This window comes from Muntiacus reevesi, chromosome 6, assembly GCF_963930625.1.
Source record: "Muntiacus reevesi chromosome 6, mMunRee1.1, whole genome shotgun sequence".
NCBI classification, from domain to species: Eukaryota; Metazoa; Chordata; class Mammalia; order Artiodactyla; family Cervidae; genus Muntiacus; species Muntiacus reevesi.
Genome location: NC_089254.1, coordinates 20435768 through 20451435, shown reverse-complemented (window position 1 = coordinate 20451435; position 15668 = coordinate 20435768).

The following is a 15668-nucleotide window of genomic DNA, read 5'->3' as shown; positions in this document are numbered from 1 at the left end:
CCTGCTGGGCTGGGAAGATCCAGAGGAATCGGGTGGAGAGGGAGGTGGGATGGGAGACCGGGATGGGGAATTCGTGTAACTCTATGGCTGATTCATATCAATGTATGACAAAACCCACTGAAAAAATAAATAAATAAATAAAATATATCATGGAGGAAAAAAAAAAAAAACAGGCATCATATTTAGGAAGGAAGAATATGAGATTGTTCAGGGTGGAAAGGAAATTTTAGGTCAAGTGATAGAAAATTCACAGTTTCATTAATATTGAGCTTGCCAATATATATTATTGCTCATTATTAGAAATTCTTTATGTCCTTTAAAAGGGTTTTATCATTAATTATGACCCCTGGGTTGGGAAAATCCCCCGGCGAAAGAAGTGGCAACCCACTCCAGTAATATTGCCTGGAAAATCCCATGGACAGAGGAGCCTGGTAGGTTACAGTCCATGGCGCCACAAAGAGTTGGACACGACTGAGTGACTTCACAGACACATCATTAATTATATATAGTTTTAATCTATCATTAGAACATGTAGTGGGAACAAAGATATAGATCTCTCTCTATATATATGTATTGTGTGTGTCTTCATGCTAAGCTGCTTCAGTTGTATCAGACTCTGTATGACCCTAGGGACTATAGCCCACCAGGCTCCTCTGTCCATGGGATTCTCCAGGCAAGAATACTGGAGTGATTTGTCATGCCCTCCTCCAGGGGATCTTCCCAACCCAGGGATTGAACCTGTGTCTCTTATGTCTCCTGCATTTTCAGACAGGTTCTTTACCACTAGTGCCACCTGGAAAGCTCCATATATATGCATTACTGCTACATATTACATACAATTAGATACATTATATTTATTTTTTTATTTTTTTTTTAAATTTTTTATTTTTCAGTGGGTTTTGTCATACATTGATATGAATCAGCCATAGAGTTACACGAATTCCCCATCCTGGTCCCCCATCCCACCTCCCTCTCCACCCAATTCCTCTGGGTCTTCCCAGCCCAGCAGGCCCGAGCATTTGACTCATGCCTCCCACCTGGGCTGGTGGTCTGTTTCACCACAGATAATATACATGCTGTTCTTTCGAAACATCCCACCCTCCCCTTCTCCCACAGAGTTCAAAAGTCTGTTCTGTACTTCTGCGTCTCTTCTTCTGCCCTGCATATAGGGCCATCGTTACCATCTTTCTAAATTCCATATATATGTGTTAGTATGCTGTAATGTTCTTTATCTTTCTGGCTTACTTCACTCTGTATAATGGGCTCCAGTTTCATCCATCTCATTAGAACTGATTCAAATGAATTCTTTTTAACGGCTGAGTAATATTCCATGGTGTAAATGTACCACAGCTTCCTTATTCATTCTTCTGCTGATGGGCATCTAGGTTGCTTCCATGTCCTGGCTATTATAAACAGTGCTGCGATGAATATTGGGGTGCACGTGTCTCTTTCAGATCTGGATTCCTCAGTGTGTATGCCCAGAAGTGGGATTGCTGGGTCATATGGTAGTTCTATTTCCAGTTTTTTAAGAAATCTCCACACTGTTTTCCATAGTGGCTCTACTAGTTTGCATTCCCACCAACAGTGTAAGAGGGTTCCCTTTTCTCCACACCCTCTCCAGATACATTATATTTAATATGCTATTACCATTATGTATCATATTACTTTTATATACTATATATATACTGCTGTTATGATTAGGCTTCTAGCCATTTATTAAACAATCTGAATGTCCCATCTCTTAGATATCCTAGTTGGGCGTTACCTATCGTGGAATGCTATTCATGTCTGTGCATTGTGCTTACGTCATTGGAATTACCTTAGTCGAAAAAAATCTTTTTGTTACTCCTTTTTGACTTTGTATGTAGAAGGCAAATAATCAAGTTATTAGAGTATTGTATGCCAGCTTTCAATCCACCCACTGTATTTTCTGTGTGATAATATGTATGGAACTCTGGAAACAGTGTTTCTGCTTTGGCATCTGACTTCCAATTTGGCTCTGTCAATAGACAGTGCTAGATAGAGCCTGGGTAACTGGTGTAGGAAAAAAAAATATACTCTTTTGTGTTTCTTCACTATTCTTATTTTATTTTTACTTCTATTTCTCTATTAATATTTCATTACTACAATAGTAGTTACCCTTATGGGAGAAGGCAATGGCACCCCACTCCAGTACTCTTGCCTGGAAAATCCCAGGGACAGAGGAGCCTAGTAGGCTGCAATCCATGGGGTCACTAGGAGTCGGACAGGACTGAGCTGCTTCACTTTCACTTTTCACTTTCATGCATTGGAGAAGGAAATGGTAGCCCACTCCAGTGTTCTTGCCTGGAGAATCCCAGGGACTGGGGAGCCTGGTGGGCTGCCGTCTATGGGGTCACACAGAGTCAGACACGACTGAAGCAAATTAGCAGCAGCAGCAACAGTTACCCTTATCTTTGGAAGCAGCTTATTTTAGTTTGCAATTTTCTACTTTTCAGACGCATTTTCAGAGCTCTTGGTCCACCTATAGATTTTAGTTTGCAATTTTCTACTTTTCAGATGCATTTTCAGAGCTTTTGGTCCACCTATAGGATCTCTCCTCTAAGTTTAGAAAAAAGTAGTAGCAGTCAAGTTGTACCATTTCACAGAAGTTTAAAGCCCATTTAAAATGAAAACAAAACAAAACAACTTCATTCCTTCATTCTTCAATCCTAATTGTGGTAATTAGGATTTCTGCTCTAATTACTGAACATAGTAGCTCCTTGCATTCCACATGTGACTTTTATCTCCTAACTAAATCCAAGCCTACATAGTATGGATACATAAAGACTATCTATCTGTAAGCTACTTTTCAATTCTTCCAAGTCTTGGCTCTAAATGGTGAAAAATCATGATAATCTTAATGTAGACACTGGAGCTAAAGTATAAAAATTTTTACCAGTGTTTTGTTCATTATTATTTTGATTATTTGATGAAGATAATTCCTTTTATTTCCAGCTTTCATAGTTTTTATTCTTTCCCTTTCTTCTTTTTCTTTCTTACTTTTTTAGTTTAATAGATAACCACTGACTTACATTGAATGGATGATTAATTTTTGGCATTTATTTGAATGATTTTTATCTCATTTATCCTCTAAGTTGAATAAAAACTCTAATTCTCACTTGTCTACCCCTATGTCAATATCACAATGTCTTAACCACTCTCCCTTAAAATATATCTTCATATTTGGTTAAATAAGATTCTCCATCTTATTTTTCTTCTTTACAATTGTCAAAGTTATTTTTTATCTAGTAAGTTTCTTTCAATTCCCTTAATCTTAAACATGAGTCAAAAATATCTGATTTAGTCTGCTTCTGTCCATCTAATGTTATTCATTTAACTCTTATTTTTTATAAGACTTGATATGTGACATTTGTATTTTACTTCAAATATCTGTAATGATCTTTGTGGCTAACTTGTTCAAAATGAATAACAAGACTTCATTTTTATAAATTTTGAGAAATGTTATCTTTGTTTTATTGTATTTTACTTGTATTTACTTGTTTAATTTGTATTTTACTAGCTTTTATATATTGATTTTAAATGTGCTGACTGAATTTGTTCTTTTTTTTTTTATTAAATTTTATTTTTTTTTAAATATTATTTTATTAGTTGGAGGCCAATCACTTCACAACATTTCAGTGGGTTTTGTCATACATTGACACGAATCAGCCATAGAGTTACACGTATTCCCCATCCCGATCCCCCCTCCCACCTCCCTCTCCACCCGACTCCTCAGGGTCCTCCCAGTGCTGCTCAGTAATTATTTTCTACAGATGTATCTTTCAGATCACTAAATCTCTTTTATGATTGTCTATTCTTTTACTTATGTTTTTTAAAAAGTTCTATTTGAACTTCTTTTCATATATTCCAATTCTTTGGTGAAATTATAATAAAGTTAACTATATAGTAAAATATCTTGTCATAGTTTCACCTATTTTTGAACATTGTAATTATATTTCATTTGAAGTCAGTGACTGATAACTCCAACATATAAAATATATGTGGATCAATTTCAATTGACTTTCTCCTTAATTTCCTGATATTTTGGCCTAGCCCTTGGCATGCCTAATAATTTCTTATTTACTGCTGGCCATTGCCTATAAAAGTAAATGTAGAGTCACTGGAACCGTTATATTGCATACTGGATTTAATTTTCTTTTGTCAGGAAGATAATAGCAGGTAAGTCTTCTGAAGAAGACAACAGAGGATGAGATGGTTGGATGGCATCACCAACTCAACGGACATGAATCTGAGCAAAGTCAGGGAGATGGTGAAAGATAGGGAAGCCTGGAGTGCTGCAGTCCATGTGGTCACAAGGAGTCAGACATGACTGAACAACTGAACAAGTCTGATACAGGCAAAACTGGTCTATTTTAATATTTTTCTTACTTCTAGGAATACAACCTCCTGGTTGCAAAGGTCAGGGTATGTTTTCTTGTTTTCTGGACCATAGCTGTAAGTGAGCATTAGTCTTTTCTTCTTTAACCTTACCTTCAAAATAAGTCACCAACCCCTCCTCCTGGTCTGGCTCAGAGAGTGAGGCTGGTTCTGACTCCTCTTCTCCAGGGTAGTCCTTCAAGTCACCTTTTCCATATATGGAAAGTAATATCTGTTCACAAACCCAAAACCCTGCTGTTCAGTGAATGACCTTGTATCACCATGTTTGTTCTGGTTCTGAGACATGAGTGAAATTATCTTCTTTTCCTAGAAATATTTTCCTAATTTTTCTCTGTGTATTTTACCTGCCCTTACTTTGTGTTTTGAGTAAATCCATGGTCAATAATGTTTTGCATGCTCATTTTTCTATTTCATTTCCTTCAGATATTCTAAACTTTGAGGATGGATTCAGATATACTTTACATTAAGTTTATTTATGACTATTCATTATATTTATTACATTATTAAATGATGCATTTAACAATATAGTTATATAAGTAAAATTCTAGCAAACCAAATTCAATAGTATATTAAAAAAGATAATATATCATGACAAGTAAACTATGTTCCTGTGACCCATGGTTATTAAAATATATGCAAATAAAGCAATGAAATACCTGCATTTAAAAATGAAATATAAAAATTGCATAATCATCTCAAAAGGTTCAGAGGAAATATTTAACAAAATTCAACACTCTTTCATCAGCAAATTAGATAAAGAATGACAGTAACTCAACACAACAAAGGCTGCAGATGACAATCCCACAGCTAACATTGCACTTCATGGTGAAAAACTAAAATTTTTCCCCTAAGATGTGAAATAAGGCAAAGATATCCACTATCAGTATCCAACATAGTACTGGAAGTCCTAGCCAGAGAGATTAGGCAATAAAAAGAAATAAAAGACACCTAAATTAGAAAAAGAGTGAAATTCTCTCTCTCTGCAGTTAACATGTTTTATATGCAGAAAACCCTAAAGCCTATGTACATACAAACACACACACAAACCTATTTGAACTAATAAACAAATTCAGTAAAAATTCATGATAAAAGATCTATTTATCTATATATACATGTATATATAAATCAGCTGAGTTTCTATATACCAACAACAAACAATGCACAAGGAAATTTAGAAAACAATCTAATATATTGCACCATCAAAAAAATAAATTGTATAGAAATAAACTTAACCAAGGATGGAAAATTTTTTTACACTGAAACTGTAAATCAGTAATGACAAAAATTAAAGCAGACTTAAATAAATGGAAAGATGCTCATGCTTATATATTAGCTTGGTAGAATATAGTTAAATGTGCATAATACCTAAATTGATCTATAGAGTCAATGATATCTCCTTTGAACTTCCACTGCCATTTTTCAGAAGTAGAAAAAAACTATTCTAAAATCCAAGTGGAACTACAAATGACACAAATCTTCTTTTAAGAGAGAAGAACAAAGTCCAAGGCATCACTCTTTCTGATTTCAAACTATATCACAAGCTATATTAATCAAAACAGTATGGAATTGGCATAAAACAGATGTGTAAAATCATACACAGATCAATGGAACAGAATGAAGAGCCCTCAAATAAATCCATACACATGAGACCGACTAACCTTCAACAGGGGCACTAAAAATACACAAATGGGAAAACAATAGTCTCATTAATAACTAGTGTTTAGAAAACTATCCACATACAAAAGAATGAAAGTTGACCCTTATGCATTACACAAAAATTTAACTCAACATAATTAATTTTGAGTTAAATGTAAGAACTGAAATGTAGGAACTGAAACCATAAATTTAAGAACTGAAACAATAAAACTCATAGAATAAAACATTCCTTGACCAAAAAAAAAAAATCTTGGTAATGATTTCTTAAATATGATACTATGGCACAGGCAACAAAAGCAAAAATAGATAAATTTGACTAAACAAATTAAAAAGCTTTCACACAGCAAAGTAAACAATCAAAACAGTGAAGGATAACCTATGGAATGGAAAATATATATTTCAAGCTATATATATGATTAGGGGCTAACCAAAATATATATTACACTCCTAAAACTCAATAACAAAATGCCAAATAATCTGATTAAAAAAATGAGAAGAGGAGCTCAAAAGACATTTTTCCAAAGACAAACAACTGTCCAACTGGTATATGAAAACATATTCAACATTCTTAATCATCAAGGAAATGCAAATCAAAATCGCACTGTGCGGGAAAAAACCATATTTTTAAAAAATTCATGATATGATATCATCTCATATGTATTAGGATGGATATTATAAACAAACAAACAAAACAAATGATACCAACATTTTGTAACAATGTAGAGAAAATGGAACACTTAATCCTTGCTGGGAGAAATGTAAACTATTACAGCCACTATGAAAAACAATATAGAGATTCCTCAAAAACTGAAAAATAGAACTACTATATAATCTAGCAATCCCACTTCTAGGTGTTTATGCAAATAAATTAAGATATGGATCCCTAAGAGATATCTGTACCCCATGTTCATTGTAGCATTATTCCCAAAAGCAAAATATGGAGTCAAATGTCCATTAAAAAGCAAATGCAAAATGTGTGATATACCAAAAAACTGAAATATTATTCAGAAGAAAACATGCCAATTCGTCAACAACATGGATGAACCTAGAGAACACTACATTATATGAAGGAGGCCAGACACAGTAGAAGCCACAGACACTTCATGGCAAATAGATGGGGAAACAGTGGAAACAGTGACAGACTTTATTTTCTTGGGCTCCAAAATCACTGCAGATGATGACTGCAGGCATGGAATTAAAAGGCACTTGCTCCTTGGAAGAAAAGCTATGATCAACCTAGATAGCATATTAAAAAGCATAAACATTATTTTACCAACAAAAGTCCATCCAATCAAAGATATGGTTTTTCCAGTGGTCATGTATGGATCTGAGAGTTGGTCCAGAAAGAAGGCTGAGTGCTAAAGAATTGATGTTTTTGAACTGTGGTGTTGTAGAAGACTCTTGACAGTGCTTTGGACAGCAAGGAGTTCAAACCAGTCAATCCTAAAGGAAAGCAGTCCTGAAGAGTCATTGGAAGGACGGATGCTGAAGCTCCAATACTTTGGTCATCTGATGTGAAGAACTGACTCACGGGAAAAGACCCTGATGCTGGGAAAGATTGAAGGCAGGAGGAAAAAGCGATGACAAAAGTTGAGATGGTTGGTTGGCATCACCAACTCCATGGACATAAGTCTGAGCAAGCTCCAGTAGTTGGTGATGGACAGGGCAGCCTGGCGTGCTGCAGTCCCTGGAGTTGTAAAGAGTCAGACATGACTGAGCGACTGAACTGAACTGAACCGAAACACTGTAAAACAATAAATCAGGTATTTATTTAACCAAGTAAGTTTTGTTGAAAGAGGGAGACTTTGACTCATTTGAATGAGACATTATCAACATGGTTGGTTTTAAACATAATGGGCATGATTAGAGGGAAGAGATTGAAACGAAAATAGATAAATCTAAATCCCCTACAAATTATACAGGGCCTTTTTCAAATCTAATTTCTGCTATCGTTTCAGACACACCTCTAACCATAAGCTTCCTTAAACACTTTTGCAATGTTTCACACACTTAATGAAGACAAATAGAATAATTTAAACTAAACCCAATGATTTTAAAAACAACTGCTTGCAATTCCAGAACACATCACACTCACTTATCTTTCTGTACATTTTCCACTTGAAGATTTCTGTTAATCTTTAAACACACTGTCAAGTGTCAGCAAAAATGCAACCTCCTTGAACCTGTTCTTAACTTCTTAACTCATTCAGTCAGACATGGGAGCTGTTTTATTTTTATATTTTCATCATAAAGTGATGCCATATTTATCACTATTGAGGCAAATTTGCTCTGTAACTGAGAAAAGTATTATTATTTTAGAGGAATTTCTGTGAGTATTGAAAGGATAAATTTTTAAAATCTGCAAATATAGGCATTTGGTTACTGATGAAGAATAAATATTTAAACTATAAGCAAATTTAAAGTACTCATGTTGAGATCAAAATATATAAAGTGATGATATAATATGACATATGTGGAAAAATCAACTGAGGAGCACATGTTCTTGTTGGGATTCTAGTTTTTACTTTGATCTAAATAGTTTCATTCATTTCTCTTTCTAGTTCTACTTCTTGTTGTGTCGCTAACTCATATCTGACTCTTTGAGTCTCCATGGACTGCAACACCCCAGGCTCCTCTGTCCTCCAAAACTTCCTGGACTTTGCTCAGATTCATGGCCATTGAGTCAGTGATGCTATCAAACCATCCCATCTTCTGCTTCTTCCTTCTCCTTTTGCCTTCAATCTTTCCCAGCATCAGGGTCTTTTCCAATGAGTTGGCTCTTTGCATCAGGTGGCCAAAATATCAGAGCTTCAGCTTCAGCACTAGTCCTTCCAATGAAAATTCAGGGTTTATTTACTTTAGGATTAACTGGTTTGATCTCCTTGCTGTCCAAAAGACTCTCAAGAGTCATTTCAGCACCATAGTTTAAATGCATCAATTCTTCATTACATAAGTGTTCAATATTTATGAATATACAATACATGAATATTTGCATAAAATTTGTCACTTAGATAAAACTTAAAGTTTCTTTGCTTTGAATGTTTAAAAAATTTTGAAACTGTTATAAAAATATCATTTTCCTATATTGAAACTGTGTTCTCAGGAACAGATACTCATTAATCAATTAATATCTGTGAAAATTCCTTTATTATAATTTTTATCTATAACTCAGTTCATCTCTATATTATAATTCCTTTCTATACTATAATTCTTATCAATATTATGAAAATCCCAGAGTAACCATTTAAGCTGGAATTTGGGGAGTTATTTATAATAAAGTTTATTTTGCTTTAAAAGGAATATACAAGCTAATTGGAATAGGAAATGGCAACCCATGCCAGTATTGTTGCCTGGAAAACTCTATGGACAGAGGATCTTGGTGGGCTACAGTCCATGGAGTCACAAAGAGTCATACATGACTGAGAGATTGAGCATGCAAGTTAATATTCAATACCATTGTTGTTTCATTTAGAGCTCCTAAGTTTACCTCATTTTAGTTTTCTTTTCATGTAAGTTGTTAAGTTTATTATTTTGTGTTTCACTCTTCTGTTATCAATATAAAGCAATAAATTTGTAAAGAAAATTGTGAAAATAAAAAAGTAGAGAAAAATTCACATATAATTTGCAATAACATCAGTCAATACTTTTATGTATCTAATGCATCAAATTATTCCTAGTCCTTTTTTCTATATACCCACTCTACAAGATATAGACACTCTCAAACTAGCTTCACACTGAGAGTCCATGAAAACTTCAAACACAGTGCTCATTACAGAAAGATGTAAGCACAAGAGTCAAAACCATAGAAAGTTGTCCTCTCCCTTTCCTTACAACTTTTTAAGTTATGAAGGTAAAAGAAAATGCAATTAGAATAATCCACTAAGAGCTTTATTTGCCACCTGCCATTCTCCGAATGCCTGCTGATAAAAGTGAGTTTTTAACTTGCAGATTTTCCTTGATAGACTGGAATTAGGAAAGTTTTCCTCTAAAGTGAGTGCTCCAGCTGCCACATGGGGATAAATATAGAATCAATCAAATCAAAGTTTGGCAATATGGAAGCAAAAACTGCATTTGATCTGTACCAAAAAACTTGTTATTTGCATAGAAATAAAATCATTAACTCATTTGCTTTTTAAATTTTCCAAAGCTTAATTATAGCTTATTTGTTATTTGACCTGATTGTCTCTCACCTTTGGCTAGGAGGGCAGATACAACTGTTCTTACAATTTTCACTGCTTGTGAGTGGAATTCCTTTCCAGGTCTTAAAGCCAACTGCTAAGTGACAGTGACGTATCGCATTTTTCCCTGGTCTGTATAGCTACACAGTGTATGCAAGTCACATGATTTCAGCAGCTCTGGTCAGGGTCCTGCGAACTCACGTTAGAGTAAACAAAACTATCATTGTTTCAGCAGCGACAGTGTACAACCTAAAGTTCTGTTTTGTTTTGTTTTTAAATCTAAACAGTAACTCGTTTAGTTTTGCTACTGGGGCCCAATTATCTCTCCAAGGGTGTGGATCCCATTCTACAGTTTTTTTTAAAAACTTATTTATGTTTTAATTGAAGGATAACTGCTTTACAGAATTTTGTTGTTTTCTGTCAAACCTCAACATGCATCTGCCATGCTGCTGCTGCTGCTAAGTCGCTTCAGTCGTGTCCGGCTCTGCGACCCCATAGACGGCAGCCCACCAGGCTCCCCCGTCCCTGGGATTCTCCAGGCAAGAGAATCTGCGACAGGTATTCATATATCCCTTCCTTGTGAACCTCCCTCCCATCTCCCTCCCCATCCAATTCCTCTAGGTTGATACAGAGCCCCTTTTAGTTCCATCCTACAGTTCCTAAAAAGCAAATGAGTGGCATAAAGAAATCAATTCTGTCTGCATCATAAAGCACCATACTTTGAAGCTTTTTAAAATTAAAAAGCCATCTCTAAGAGGCAAGTTGCATGAAGGTATATATGTGTCAATTATTTGTCATTACTCTTGACATTTCTGGATATCATGACTAATATCAAGGCTTCTGTGGGGGAAGATGCTCTGGGTTGATTAAAGCCAAGAAAATTAAGTTCAGATGTTAAATTGGATACAGATTAGGTTAGTTTCCAATGAGACTGGACCTAGTGACTCAGAGTTCTTTGGGCACTTGGCTACATTCCCTGTTATTTCTCAGAAGCTGCTGCTTCCTTACCAAGCTGAGCACTATTTCAGGAAGTAAACTTTCCTGTGTGCATGTGTGTGTGTGTGTGTGTGTTTATACACTATCCTCCCCTTTCCTCATCCCTAGATAAAAACAAATGAAAAAAAAAAACCAGTCTTTACATTTATTTTGGCCTTTTTCAAACCTTTTCAGTAAAAACTGTCAAAATGAACACATGTTGTTACTTATCAATTATTTTTAAAGCTAGTTATCTAAGTGCTGGTAAAGAATTCACCTGCAGGGGTTTGATCCTTGGGTTGCAAGATGCCCTGGAGGAGGAAATGGCAACCCACTCCAGTATTCTTGCCTGGGAAATCCCATGGACAGAGGAGCCTGGCGAGTTACACTCCATGGAGTCACAAAGATTCAGACACGACCGAGCAGGCACACATCTAAGTACCATCACCACATCTAAGTACCCAGAAACAGGAAGTATTATCTTATCATTGCCGTTGCTACAATTTTCTTCCTGGAACTAGATTGTTTGCTTTTTCTACTCATGCGAGTAAGCACTACAAATTCATGTTCTCAGAAAGCAGAGACGAGGAAGCAAAGAAATAGAGTTAGGAAATGGGAGAGGGAAAAAGTAGATGGAAAAGAAAGAAGAAAATCATAGGAATATCCTTAGATCATCAGTAATTTCCTTAGGAGTCAACTGTACCAAGAATATAATGTGCCCTATCACCTGGAAAATAATATATTTTCTGTTTCCATGAGAAATTATATGGGGCCTCCAAAAGCACTAATTTCTAGTAGCATCTGTCCTAAGATGTGAAACTTGCTTCATAAAGTTCAAGACCTAAAATTTTGTGTAGTTGATCAATAATTCATTTCAGTTCACAAAACCACTCTGCAATAATGACCCGGGAATTGTCTTCTCTTCATGCAGAGACTTTTAATACATGGATTACATTTTATGACCAATAACTCATTAATCTTTGCAATAACCATAGTCAGTTAAACATTATTATCCCACATTGTAGGTAAAGTGATTGAGGGGAGTTTTTGACTTGCCGAAGGTCAAACTGAAATCAGAAGAAGTCAGATGAGGTATGTGAATGTGATTCCATGGCTCTAAATCCTAACTCATGATACTACTTAGAAAAGGACAACATTTTTATTTTTAAATTCTTTTTTTGCCCCCCTCAAAACTTGCCCTTCTTAGATAGTTATAGCTAAAATGTCATCATGTCATATTAATAAACTTTTAATTGGGAAATCTGAACTAGAGGCTTCAATGCTAAACATCATTGCAAAGTAAAATTATATTTTTTCCATGAGTTTTACATTTTAAAACAGCAACCACAATAAATGAGGGTTTATATTAAAACATATAGAAATCAGTTTAACTTCATTCTGTTCTTAAAATTACTGACTAGGTACTAGAGAATATCTATATGAGGAGATGCTAGGATAAATGGGAAGTATGACAGAGAAATGCCTTTGAACTGTGGTGCTGGAGAAGACTCTTCAAAGTCCCTTGGACAGCAAGGAAATCAAACCAGTCAATCTTAAGGGAAACCAACCCTGAATACTCATCGAAAGGACTGTTGTCTAAGCTGAAGCTCCAGTATTTTGGTCATCAGACGTGCACAGCTGACTCACTGGAAAAGACCCTGATGCTGAGAAAGATTGAGGGCAGAAGAAGAGGGTATCAGAGGATAAGAAGGCTGTATGGCGTCACTGATGCAATGGACATGAACTTGGGCAAACTTTGGGAGATGGTGAGGGACAGGGAAGCCTGGTAAGCTGCAGTCCATGGGGTCACATAGAATTGGACACACCTGGGCAGCTGAACAACACGACAGAGAAGTAGTAGAGAGGTGGAGAAAGGGAAAAAAGAAAAGAAAAAATATCATGAGTTTCTTTCAAACCTTAAAAAAAAACTGTGGAAAAGTTTCTCTCACTGATGAAATGAGCTCTTTACATATAAATGATATTGTAATAACAGAACTCCTGGGTGGAAAAGAGTTCCTTCTCCTGCTGGCAAAAATTAAAATAATCACAGATGGCTAATGATCAAAAATACTGACTGACAGCTCTGAAGTATAAGACACAGTGTATTCTCAGAGGAGTGAGAATACTCTCAGAGTTTCTTGAGCCAATACTCAGAGTTGATTTTTAAAAATCTATAAAACTTTTCCCCACTGGATATTCACATATAGGGAGCTCTTCTATTTTGGAAAGTACCATATAGATCCCTGAGTTGGGAAAATCACCTGGAAAAGGGCATGGCAATCCACTCCAGTATTCTTGCCTGGAGAATCCCATGGGCAGAGGAACCCGGTGGGTTCAAGTTCATAGGGTCGTAAAGGGTCAGACACCAATGAAGTGACTTAGCACACATATATAGTCCCAGAGACCTCCTTCAAGGAAAATAATGGGAGTCTTTGTGATTACATTAGCATTTGGGGATAAAAATGTAAAGAACTTAAGGGGAGCACATAGTGCTTTCCAAAAGGGTATGAAAAAACCTTTATAATTCAGGCATCAGGAAATATAGGTAAAGAAAAAGGGAGTCTATGCACAGCTGAATCATCTAAGTCTTTATAAAAAGTGCCAAACAATATTAATAATAGCAATTACTAACTGTTATTAAAGACTCATTATGTATCTAAAACTCTTTGAAGCATGTTACTTATTCATCTTATTTAGTTTTAATACATACCCATGTTAAACATTATAACTCACATATTTAGACAAGGAAACAAACTATAGAAATGTTTAAAAACATGACCAAGTTCACACTATCACATGTGCATAGTCAAAGACAGGCTCTGCCTAGCTTTCTAGGTATTGCTTAACTCTAATACAGCTATTACATTAATTACACTAATAGGATATAAATTTAAGAGCATCCATGATGAGATGAACAATGAAATGTCATGTTCTATTCAACTTTAAAGATATTTAAAGACCATTTGATCTCACAACTACTCAATAAAGCAAGTATGATATTACCAATGGTCAATTGTGTAATTATTAATTATGGGGTTAATTAATCATGTTTATTCACTATTTAAAAATCAAAAGATAAGTAATATATTAAATACCAAGAAGTTCTAGTTTTTGGAAATCCAAATATGTATGACAGAATCCCTGCTTTTTTAATATTTATATTCTATATGGAGACATACTTAGTATGTGTGTAGCACACATTAATGTAAATGGATGATTCATTTAAGATGTGTGTGCCAAGGGCTACAGGTGCCAAATGGAGAGAGTAATCCTTTCTACCTAGGGCACAGTTATCAAAGAATGCAGTATCACATACAGGTGGGGACAAATTAAGGACATCAAATGTAGAAAAATATTTTGAGAAATGTGTGGAACTTTGCTACAGAGAAGGTTGACAAGGGGTTATCTTGGTGCCCGAAATAGTTCCACACATGCTAAACATGCTAAAGGAATTAATAATCCTACTATATTTCTATATATGACTTGGCAATTATAAACATAAATATCCAAGCCCCTTTGTAAGTATAGTCACATTGCTAACAAGGCAAACTCTGTGGAATTTCATAAGCAGAAATCCTTTTTAAAGTAGATTTTTTTAAGGGCTGTTTCAAATCTTTGGGTGGCAAAGAATATTTGGAGGGGAGGCATTGTTGTTAGTACTGGCTAAAAGAAATGGAAGTAAATAGCCATTTACATGGTTTCTTTTTGATATTCCTGCCAGAACTGCTTATAATGTGTAATTTCTTCATTTGGATGTTTCTTATTCTGACTAAAACATTTCCAAGTCAATTCACTGTACTTCACAATACACTGAAATGAGTAAAAGTATTAAAAGCATGCCTGAGGCAACAGAAACTTTGAGGTTCATTTCCATTTTGTCAAGTATATTTGATGAATGATGTGACAAAGGAATCCTAATTAAGGTTGAAATCCTGAATACTAAATAAATGAGAAGTGCCACTACATTCATCTTCCACAGTGATAATACTGCCACTCTGCTTCTCTTTAGCCTAGCCCTTGACTTTTGGGGAAACCTTTTTCTGTATATTTTCTTCCTCTTTCATTTTTCGAGAGTAGATCATGAGTATCCTACCTAGTTTTAGTCAAGCCAAAAATCTTAAAAGTCTGTCTTTGTTCTTTCTTCTCACTTACTCATCTATAGCAAAAGCAAATATTTTATTTTACATTTATTCTCAAAAAATACCTTCACTTCTAATATGGAAATCACTGTTTCTTCTTACAATATCTGAAAGAAAAATTATAAAATGAACATTCTAACTTCTAAGAAATAAAATATAAGACAGCTGGAGTAGCAGTGCAAGTTAGCTATTTCATGATATCATACTCACTGTTACTAGTATTATTATTATTATGAGTCAACAAATAATGGTTAAAATTTATTTATTTGTCACTCACTGGAGAATCATAGGCAATTACTTG